The sequence below is a fragment of the Myzus persicae genome, unplaced genomic scaffold (genome assembly GCF_001856785.1).
Source record: "Myzus persicae strain clone G006 unplaced genomic scaffold, MPER_G0061.0, whole genome shotgun sequence".
Classification (NCBI taxonomy): Eukaryota; Metazoa; Arthropoda; class Insecta; order Hemiptera; family Aphididae; genus Myzus; species Myzus persicae.
In genome coordinates this window covers 756,709-767,823 of record NW_019104244.1, presented here as the reverse complement: position 1 = coordinate 767,823, position 11,115 = coordinate 756,709, and positions in this window count along the sequence as shown.

Below are 11,115 nucleotides of genomic sequence, written 5' to 3'. Positions count from 1 at the left end.
TTTTTACTAACAACAAATCTATTTTAGTTTTTAACTGACTCTAATAGTGTTTGAAATTAATGCAATAAGATTTATATTGTCAACTTATATAGATGATAGGAAAGGTAAAGTAAGGTCAAGCTTTATTTATACTTTTGGGCCTTTCAAAGAAAAATATACATTTTCTAACAATACAAAAATATAAAAGTTACGTTTGATTTTTCAAATAATGAACTACTTACTGTAGGAAATATTTTAATAAAATGTGTCGATTAGTAGTTTAGGTAATTATTATTTGTACTTTTTTGTTAACTACTCTGTTATGTAAATTAATACTTTATTATGACTCGTTCATAATAAAACAATACAAGTACAGAATTAATTTGACATACATGAATTGTATGTACTATGTGTTTGAAGGAAAGTAAATAGAATTATGGTGTCACGCACCTGTCATCACTTGCATTTGGTAATATACCGAACGCACACTCCGGTCGTTACTATCAGTCAATGACACTACAACTCAATCACAGAGTACTTTTGGAGTATATCATCAAAAAAAAAAATCCAAACTGTTCCACCCTTGTCGTCTCCATTATTTTCACTCGGGCAAATGTCTGCCACATTTGTTGTCCTCATTTTTTTCTTGATAAATCCTATTTTTTATATGTATATATATATATACGTACATGAGTCAAAATTAAACGTTCCAGAAAATAAAAATAATATCAAACAAAAGGAACAACAACAAAAAAAAATAGTTATAATAATAATAAAAATCCACCAACGGTATATAAACCGAATCGATGGTCCTTGAAATGGAAGAGCGAGTGCGCGTGCGTGCGTGCGTGTGTGTGTGTTCGTGTGTGTGTGAGCGTGTAAATATATACCCACACTACTGCAAATAGTCAGCAATGGAGGAAACCCTGCTTCACCGGTTACACGGAGTGTGGGGTGAACAAGACCAACGGCAATTTCCTATTTCAATTTTTCAACCCGTTTTCCGGCCCGCTAACCACTGCAGCAGCTAGCGCGTCAGAAAATTTAATCAACCTTCCCGCCGCTCGTACCGCCGCCGACTTCACTGCTGTGCCATACAAATATACAATACACTACAATTGCCGACTACTATAATAATAATAATAATAATAATAATAATAATAACAATATTGTATTGTACACCACTATTTACCGATACTGTTACTACTACTTCTAATACTATATTCTACGACTACGACTGTTAACACTAATCCATATAACTGTTATTATCATCGTCGACTGTCCGCAGTTAACGAAACAACGAGGTGGAAGGGGATGGCCACTAATCAAAAAACCGCATTTTCTGAAACCGTCGAGTATAAGAGACATTAACACGAAGACCCTAGCATGTTCGCCGGTAGGTAGCAGAGCGGCAAGATGACCGTTTGTCCGAGATGAGTTAATAATATGACAACCAGACGACAACACCTCGATTGTTTCGAATCGATCGAGTCCAGACTTATGTACTATGTACCTCGACTTAGATTGAATGTCACATTTATCATTGGTTCTGGCTGTACGGTGAAGTAATGAAATAATTATACACAATATGAACCTACTGAAATAAAATTGTTAATAATATGTCATGAGCAAAACTGCTATATTGTTTTTATTATTTTTGTTGTCACCGTCAGCTACGGCTACAAAGTGCCATCTGTCCATCTCGATTACCAAAGTTGACAATAAAATACAGATTACAAACTGTCAATATGGGAAAATAACATTTTGTTTTTTCTTAACATATTTTGAACATCTTTGGTTGGTTTAGATTGGATCGACCATCTGTTATTATTACATTATATTATAATAAATTATGATTTGCTATTTACAATAATAATAATATAACTTTCTTTTTCTATTATATTTCGTTAAAATTCAATAATTTCGTAGACATTTATTTTCACCATCTCGTTTAAACATTAGGAATTACGCGACCCCTGTACCAACTACAAGATGGTGGCCAATAAGAAATTATCCCGTTTTTTAGAAAAACAGTAATTAACCTGGTTAAAATAATATGAATATTTACAAAACAAACTGTCATAAAATTATTTTTAATAAATTAAAAACTAGTTATCGTACGATTTAAAAGAATTTATCACACGTTTTTCAACAACAAATAGAAACAAAACATTCCAATCTTGGCTTGTCTTCCTATACCAGAAAATTACGAGATGAGGGCATATCTAAAGAGTTTAATACGCAGTCATTCGAATTCATATTATAATCATTTTAATATACGCTCAAACTCCTAAACCGGTCGGGTTGATATAATATCACATGGAGCAACTCATCGGACCAATTATGTCACTTGTCGGGAAAATATTCACTAATTTCATCTCCATGTGGTTATGAAACTTTGTGGTGTATCCGTCGAATCGTAAATAATACGTTTTCTGGTTTTCATACACTGTTATAGTATAATATGAAACCTGCAGAATTATTACAATAATTAACGTGCGATTGTGACAGTATCTACACCGGAATATCGCGAGTAAAGTATGACCTGTTGAACAAAAGTAGTGATCGATTTAATTCACTGCACGCTGCTTAAAAAAGATTATTAAATTATACCCTGACGACGTCGACTTTGATTCAGGCCTGCACGGTAGTCCATCGATTGGCGATTTCGTTTGCGAATTCGACGAAGGTACCCTTTACCCAAAATGCTGATATTCAATGGTTGAAAATCGCGGGCGAGGAGCCATTAACAACAACAATAATGATAATAATAAAAATAATAATAACAATTGAAACTCATTTTATTATTATCACTATTATTCCGTTAAAGTAATAATATTAAATGTATAGAAGGTGTGCCGACAGCGATCGCATAGTTTACGTCGAAAACGCGTACCTAACCTAACCTGTGTGGCTTAGTTTACCAAAGAAACTCGATTCCGGCCTGAACGACCATATAGTAACCGTATATTTTATGGTTATGGTATAATAATAATATTAATATACGGTCAGTATAAAGCGGTTTGCTAAACGGTTATGTCGGTAACTCAATGCTGCCGATTCACCGCTGCTGCTCCCTCGCAATCTCACCACCTTTAACTACATCACCATCACCACCACCTCAACCAGTCCACCACCATCTCCACCGATGCGACCTCAAAGCATAATTTCTTATTCGAACCCGAATTATAGCGCCGTCGTCATCACATAAATTCACTACCCGAACATTTCGTCCACATTTTATTTTTCATATCATAGGGTTCCTATATATTTTAATAGCAACAATAAGCACTGCAGTGAACCGCGAGTATTATATTACTATGTTAGTATATCTATTTCTGTCATAATAATTAATACTATATAACTCATTCCGACCGAATCGTTTACTGTCTGTCGAGAGGGGATTTTCCATATCATATTTTTAGCTGCGATGCCACGTTTAATGTCGTTGTTGCAAATATTGGTGGACGTCGGTCATTGCAAAGCAACGAACAATAACTGAAACCGACAACCAGTCGGCTACGAATAAGACTTTCATCTTAGATTACGGTATCGTGTGTGAAGTTTTACGACGTTTATGTGGCACTCATCTATGGCTATCTTCAAAAATGTATTGAATCGATCGTTCAGAGTTCATATATGAAAATATAACATTATATAGGTAGTGGCAACGCCAATGCAATCATTTATTGCTCATTGTCTTTAATTTAGATTTTACTCATTTCAGGTGAAGCTTCATGGTATGAGGGGGATAAAAATCGACTCGCCTCTTGTCACCATACACCACTATAGTGAGTCAAATCCGAAATCATATAAAATCCAAATAATTAGCGACCGATGATTGCATTGGTCTATTTTTATAGTGTTACATCTTAATCTACGGCATATATCTGCACATAGATCAACCAACCAATCAATGCTGAAGTTGGATTATACACGATAAAAATATCGCTTTTCGTCAAATCCCATTTGTCTGGATGTGATTTTAAGGGGAACGTAATGTGCGGCTTTCGAGGCTCATTGTCTCTGATGCGCCTTAAAATATTAACCATTTTGTGGTTCTGAAGAAACACGCTCGCGTTTCACTCGTCATATTATTATCATATCACGACTCGCACTTCAAAGATAACATTTGTACGTCGAGAACAGATACACAAATAAATTCGTATGTGTACAAACTTCGTAAAACTTTCATGTGATTCGTAACAGAAAACACATATTATATACATGAACACTGGAATTTTGACATTAGATCTTGATTTAGTAACCAAAGTTTCTTTGCTGAAGCCATACACGGTACATGCACATACACAAGTCGTATGGGAGCGTATATAAGTACCTATAGTCACCCGAATAGGAAACTATCCGAAATAATATTTACATAACAGGAATTAAGCGAATTTCACCTAATCATATATTCACGGTGTTGTTTATTCTAATTTTAATTAGAAACCTTCTTCCTCGTCCAATTGAAAAAGATTAAAAATGTAGGCGTTTTCTTTCCAAAAAATCATAGGATACAATATAATAATAATAATATGAACATTTGAAATTTAAAAAAAATGCTTTGCCTACCTCCCTCAAAAAAACATCCTAATGGTAGCATTTAGCGTAAATTACAACATCACAAAACTAGACGGCAAGTATAGAAACCTACGGTGTAATAATCATTGGTTTAATTTTTAAATATTATTCCATCTGTCGAGTAGAATAATAACAGGAAAAATGTCCTAGCAAACCAACCCTTTGTGGTTTCACATTCATCGCTCACAAATATTCTCAAAAGTATTAAACAAAAAAACATTTGTTTGTTCGGCAATCATTTTTCATTTGACGTGTTTGAGCGAATTTTAAAACAAGTAGAGAAATCTCTCCTGAAGCGTTCCGAAGAATATATGAATATAAATTAGCAAATAACAAACTCCGACGCCGTTCAAATATATTTTATACAAGCTAGTTGCGAGTTTTTACGGATTAAAAAAGGATGTATGGGTATATTATGTATACCGTGTCTATAATCTATGTGTTATATTAATAATATTTATGAGTATATATTTTGAAAATAATAATCCACATGGACTGTCTCTTTACCATCCGTTCCGGTAACAACCGTTAACGATACGATCTGTAAACGCATAATATTTTCTCGTCCTGAGTTATCGTACAAAACCTCCAGTTTTGATAAACGGCCATTTTTTTAGTTATATTTCATACTGAAAATTACACACAAGATTTAAAAGAACATAATAATGTAATAATAGAGAGTATAGACATTAGGTAACTGTATGGTCGACCAAATGTTAAGATTTTATCTCGTTTCAATTAAAATAATTTTTGACGAGTTTTCGTTTGAATATTATTCTTTAGTGGTTGGAGCGTCTTCCTGTATGAGCAGGTAACGACGTTGGATTATATGAACCTATAAAAGAATTAACTGCAACAAAAACGGTTCACCCACGGAAGTGGTACCGAATCGATTGTATTCGTATATATGCTATGCTTTTGTTCACGTCCGATTTCGGGTCAAAAGTTATTAAAAAACCATTTCAACGCGATATATATACTACAATATATCCGATTGGTCACAGCACGGTCTCGATGTCCCTGGATATTGTTATTGCCGCTAACCACAAACCAAATGTAATAAATGTCACTGGCAAGACAAAAAATAATTTTGAAGTAACTTTATAATTTTGAAGTGTGTTATTTTTTAAAATGCTATTGTTGTTGTCGTTGTCGTTTGAAGTCTTCTTTAATATTTTTTCGGAACGAAAAATATGAACTTAATTGTTATTAAAAACCAAGCGTTTTGTTATTTTGACTGTATTATAAAAGTATTTATTTTATTTTAAATTTATTTAATTTTAGATATTACAATCTAAGCATTTCAATTTTAAAGTATAATAAATTTTAATTTAAATAATTAGATTACATTTAAATTACAACTGTCCATTTTACCACAAAAGTTGGAAATTAGTTCTGCGATTTCTCTAAAAGAATTATTCATTGGCCAGGCTTATACAAAAAATTATAATACGTATTCGAGCTGTCAGAAGCAGCTAAAAATTAAACAGGGAAAATGTATCATGCAACTAGATGGTGCTTATTAAGCCTATCACTTAACTTTAGACAACGACTCAGGGATTACATAAGAGTGGCTAGAACGGAATTTTCCGAGCAAATAAACTGTTATTCGTAAAGTTTATAGAAAGCTTTGCCAGGTTTGATACGAATTTACTTTTTCTTTTTGGACCGTTGAAATTCAATAGAGTATAAAAAAAGTAAAAGATGAGAACTAAAAAACTCGAAAAAATTTACACACGAATAGTTTGTCCCTGCAAGTCAATATTGAGTATTTGTCAGTGTTCCTTTCACACACATGTGAAGGTATTGCCTATTTAATGCGCCGTGTTACAAATTATGTTTAAAGAGTTACGACTAGATACAATTACTTAGCCCACTATACTTAAAATTAATTTAACTTTTATCAATCATCGTCCTTCAAATTTAATAAATATTATTTCTTATCAAATCTCCGTTTGCCTTAGTATTCAGTCTTACTAGGAAGTCTTAACATTATTACACGTTTGTAATAAAGACTTGAGTTTGATAATTTGAATTTTAAAGAATTTCTTTGAGACAACCATGATGTAATCAGTTAACATCACTTTAACAGTAAACTACTCTATTGTTTCACAAACTGTCGGTAGTTTTTCTACGAAAAAAACTATAAGAACATTTTAAAAAAAGTCTTTCTAGAGTATCTACCGAGTATGGCTGAGTTTTGACTTACAATCAAAAGATCAAATCTCGTAATATTCTATGATGTCTACTATCAAAAATGACCAGATTAAAAAATAATAATAATGTACATTGTAAAACCAATACGTTTAACATCGTTTGCCTCAGATTACAAAAGTGGGTCGACTGGAACAAAAGAAACTTGCGATTTATTTTTTTATTTCATTAAAACCCTCATTTGTTTGTTCCACTATGGCTAAACGACACAGTGTTCGACGACAAGCAAGATACATGTTCCGTGTAAATAAATATATGATTAATTTTATTATTAGTAGTAGTAGTAGTATAGTTACCAATCGTATTATTTATTGTATACTTGCAAGTCTACAATAGTGTTTGGTATCGTTAATTCGGTGCGTTTCCTCTTCATTAGTCACAATCAACAGCATCGCTTTACACACATGTACACAAACTATCTGTCCTATACAAAACGTCCAGGCCCCAGTCTCGGTGGGTAAAAAATCGGTGGGGAGAGAGAAAATCTTTATTGTCTCTCCGCATTACAGGCGAGGTGTGCGTGTACAGGTTAACGTTGTCGTTTTTATTATTAACACAATGCCATATTATATAAATATATATATATAACATGTAGCCAGGTTTGAAGCCGTAAAGAGCATATATAGTGTTCTATGTGTCTCCCTGTGGAAATTTCCAGCTCGTTACTTACACGTCAACCTGTTTCAACCATAAACGTTGTGCGAATGTTATATATCGTGTTATGACGTGACGAAGCGACGTTTTCTTTTTTCACTTAACAAAGAAAGAAAAAAAAGAAGAAGCTGTTTTTATAATCTAATATTATGGCACACTGTGACTTTTAGTCGACGATTTATATGCACGCGATCATAATGTATCGCTGTTACGATGAGTACATACTAACAAGAACCTGCTACACCATCAGTGTTACCGCAAAATATTGGGAGGGGGCAGAGGATGGAGCAATAATTTTACCGATTTAGTGTCCGCAGTGTACTTGGATTTATATATTATTATGTGTCTCTTTTGCGACGGTTGAACCACATTCGTTCTACAGTCTCGATAAATAAAGTCATAATTTTAAGCAAACATTAATTTGATGACACAAAATTATTGCCTGCACTCCGTCTACTGATCATAATATGGAAAGTACACTAAATGTTGTCATCTCGGATGCATTTTTATAACAAAATCAGTGAGAGTAGGCTTTTGATATTCCAATTTTCCAAACGCATATTAAGCTGCACATGTGTGCTGTACAAAATTAATTATAAACAGTTCATATAAATGTATGTCAACGTGCACGTCAAATGATTAAAAATTGTATTTGCACAAAAAAAATTATATAACACTCAATAACATATTGTATTGTTAAGACAAACATTTTTAGGTTTACGTATATTAAAATGCTGAAAATCTGCACTCACTACAGGCAAAAAAACACATTACTCTTATCGCGTATTTAACTTACCGCTATTCTGGGACGTTGGTTTTTTATCTCCTTTGCCCATACCCCTTTCTCGTGAACGGTTAATTTTGAAAGCTGTTTGGACGACTTTGACGGCAAGCTTTATCTAAAATAAATACATAAAGTGTGTGGTTAGTTGAAAGTAAATCTTTTACGTATAAATTGAAATATTAAATTATATAGGTACACATCAGATATAAATAATAATTATTCAATTAATTAGTCCGGATAAACGTACGACGTAATAATATATATTTTTAACTGGTATTAACGACTGAGTCTCGTACCACTTCAATATGCAAATCGACTTTATAGCTCGATGAGGGTAAAAAAAATGAATACATTATACTTGCTGGATTTATAATAATTCTTGGGTCTCATAACACTTTGAATTACCAATGTAAATTTATAAATTTACAATTGGATTTCTTAACATTCTTTGATCATTTCTTGACAAAGTTTAATAGTATATAAATTGAACTCCAGTTGTTTATTAAATTTGATGTGTTCTGATGCAAATATTTTAATAACATTAAGCCTCCAAATTGTCTAATAATTAACTCGTCCGTGTATTGTTTAGACTATCTCGTACTTTATTTCCATGCCTACGTCTTAGATTTTGTTCGGGAATAATGACACAAATATTTGAAATTTAATCATGTTTAGTTCAAAGGTATAATATTCTTATTTACCAGGACCGGTAGAACGGCAGTACCCATATCGTTATATTCTTTCACATGAACTAATTTGTATAAACAAATATAATTCCCTGTTCATCCTCTACTAGAGTAGTAAAATATGAGGATATAACTAAATATAAATTGCATACATGTACATAAAATAATTGTGAAACAAAAAAATTAATTAATTAAAATGGTGATGGTTGATAAATTTACATAACCAAATTATTGGATTCATTTGGACTGTATCGTTTTATTTCCAAAATACTAGGAGAATAGCAGCGGAAAATGTGATAACTTAGGCCATTGTTCTATTTCGGTTAAATCGAATCCTTTTCAAGTCGAATAAATCACTCGATTTACGAGGAGTTTGGATGAACCAAACTACAGCCCAAACTTTTAGACTTTTGTTACTGTCTATAATCCAAAAGCACTGAGTCAGCGATACAGAATATTACTCGTCATAAACTTTATGTTTTATCTTCGATAATAATGTCTATACAAGAATAAAATACAAATAACTGAAATTGTTTAAGAAGAAAATTGCATTTGTTAAGTTAGGTAAGTATTATTTTTTGCTTTTTCTGGACCACAACAAGAACAAAAATAATTATATTATAGTAATACAATCAGTAGTTTTGGGGATGAGGTGACCGAGTGGTCTGACGCGTCCGCTGCGACGCAGCCGGTCGCGTTTCGATCCTCGGCTACCGGGCGGCATTTTTCTCCGGACAAGTCGCGGTGACCGGAGAACAAGTGCTGCCATCCCCCACCCCCGGGGCATGGCAGAAACCTACGGGTGCCCCATTCGAAATTCTGTCAAAAACAAATACACACGTGTTCCCCCCTACCGTCCCAAAATATACAATACAAACCTACAATACAAATCCTACTACAGCTAATGTCCTCAGTTGCCGAAGCTTAAGATCAATAAAAAAAAATCAAAAAAAAAATCAATAGTTTTCCAAAGATTAAAATTAATTTCTTTCAGTCATTGAAAAATCTGGAAAAAATATACCAAAAAATAATCAAAAAGAGCAAACAACTTGTTTTTTGATCCGAAATATCTATTAATATTTCCAAACTGAGAAGGCAAACAATATATCAATACACTTTTACGTGGATAAAGATTTATAAATTATGAGTAACGGATGTATATTGTAAGAGTATAATTGGTAAACACAGAGTTAAGAGAGTAAACAAGTACGATAATTTGTTTTTCCATTTTTCTATTTTAAGTATCAAGGTAAATAAAAAAACAATCAACTCTACAATGACCCCGTCGTGGTCGCCTTTTTTCAATTTTTTATTTAGGTGCTTGGTGTACGATAGCTTTTTGTGGTACAAAATAAAAAAGCCGCGTGTTGTTATATCACAGTGGTTTGCGAATATTATCATGACAGTAGGTACCTATATAATTACTGTCAACAATAACGGAAGTCCAGAGGACACACGTTTTCTACCTCATTTCCTTTTTTCCTCTCAGCACGATTTCGCCACAGGAAAAATAACAAAAGTTCGTATACTGAATTCCATAGTAAATTTACAAACTTCAAAGACCCAGAGTGGTTTATGCATTATTTAAGTCGCAACTAAAATATTAATTTTTAAAGCTCACGTACCACACATCATCATCATCATCATCATATGGCATCAAAGTTAACTAATAGTCCAACTCTTTAAAATCCTTTACGAATACTCAACGGCAATTTAGCTTGTGGGTTCTTGAAGAATGTCTCAAACACGATATTTGCTCTTTTGAAAGAGCTATACTGTTATGATTTAAAATAAAATGTTTAAACATCAAGCCCGCAGTTTTTTTAAAACTTTACACTGAACAAAGACATTTTTATTTAATTGCATGGAAATCATTTTAAACAAAAAATTACTAGGTACTCGCAATTTCCTCCATATAAATTATTATTGTTATTTTTTATTGTTTATGTCAAAAACGTTACTCAAGTATTCATAATAATTAACGACAATATAACCGTGTCTAGTAACATTAAACGTATAATCAATAAGATAAATGGTATCTAAATAAACAGATTTTTTTAATAACCATAATAAATTCATAATAATTAGTCTGGACGTAAACGAAGGGGGTTGTAATGACCATGAATATAGTTTTAGTGTAATTGTATCTGTTAAATGTTTAGTTTTTCTCATATCGTAGATTAAATGTTATAGTAGGTTATCGAGAGTAATAAA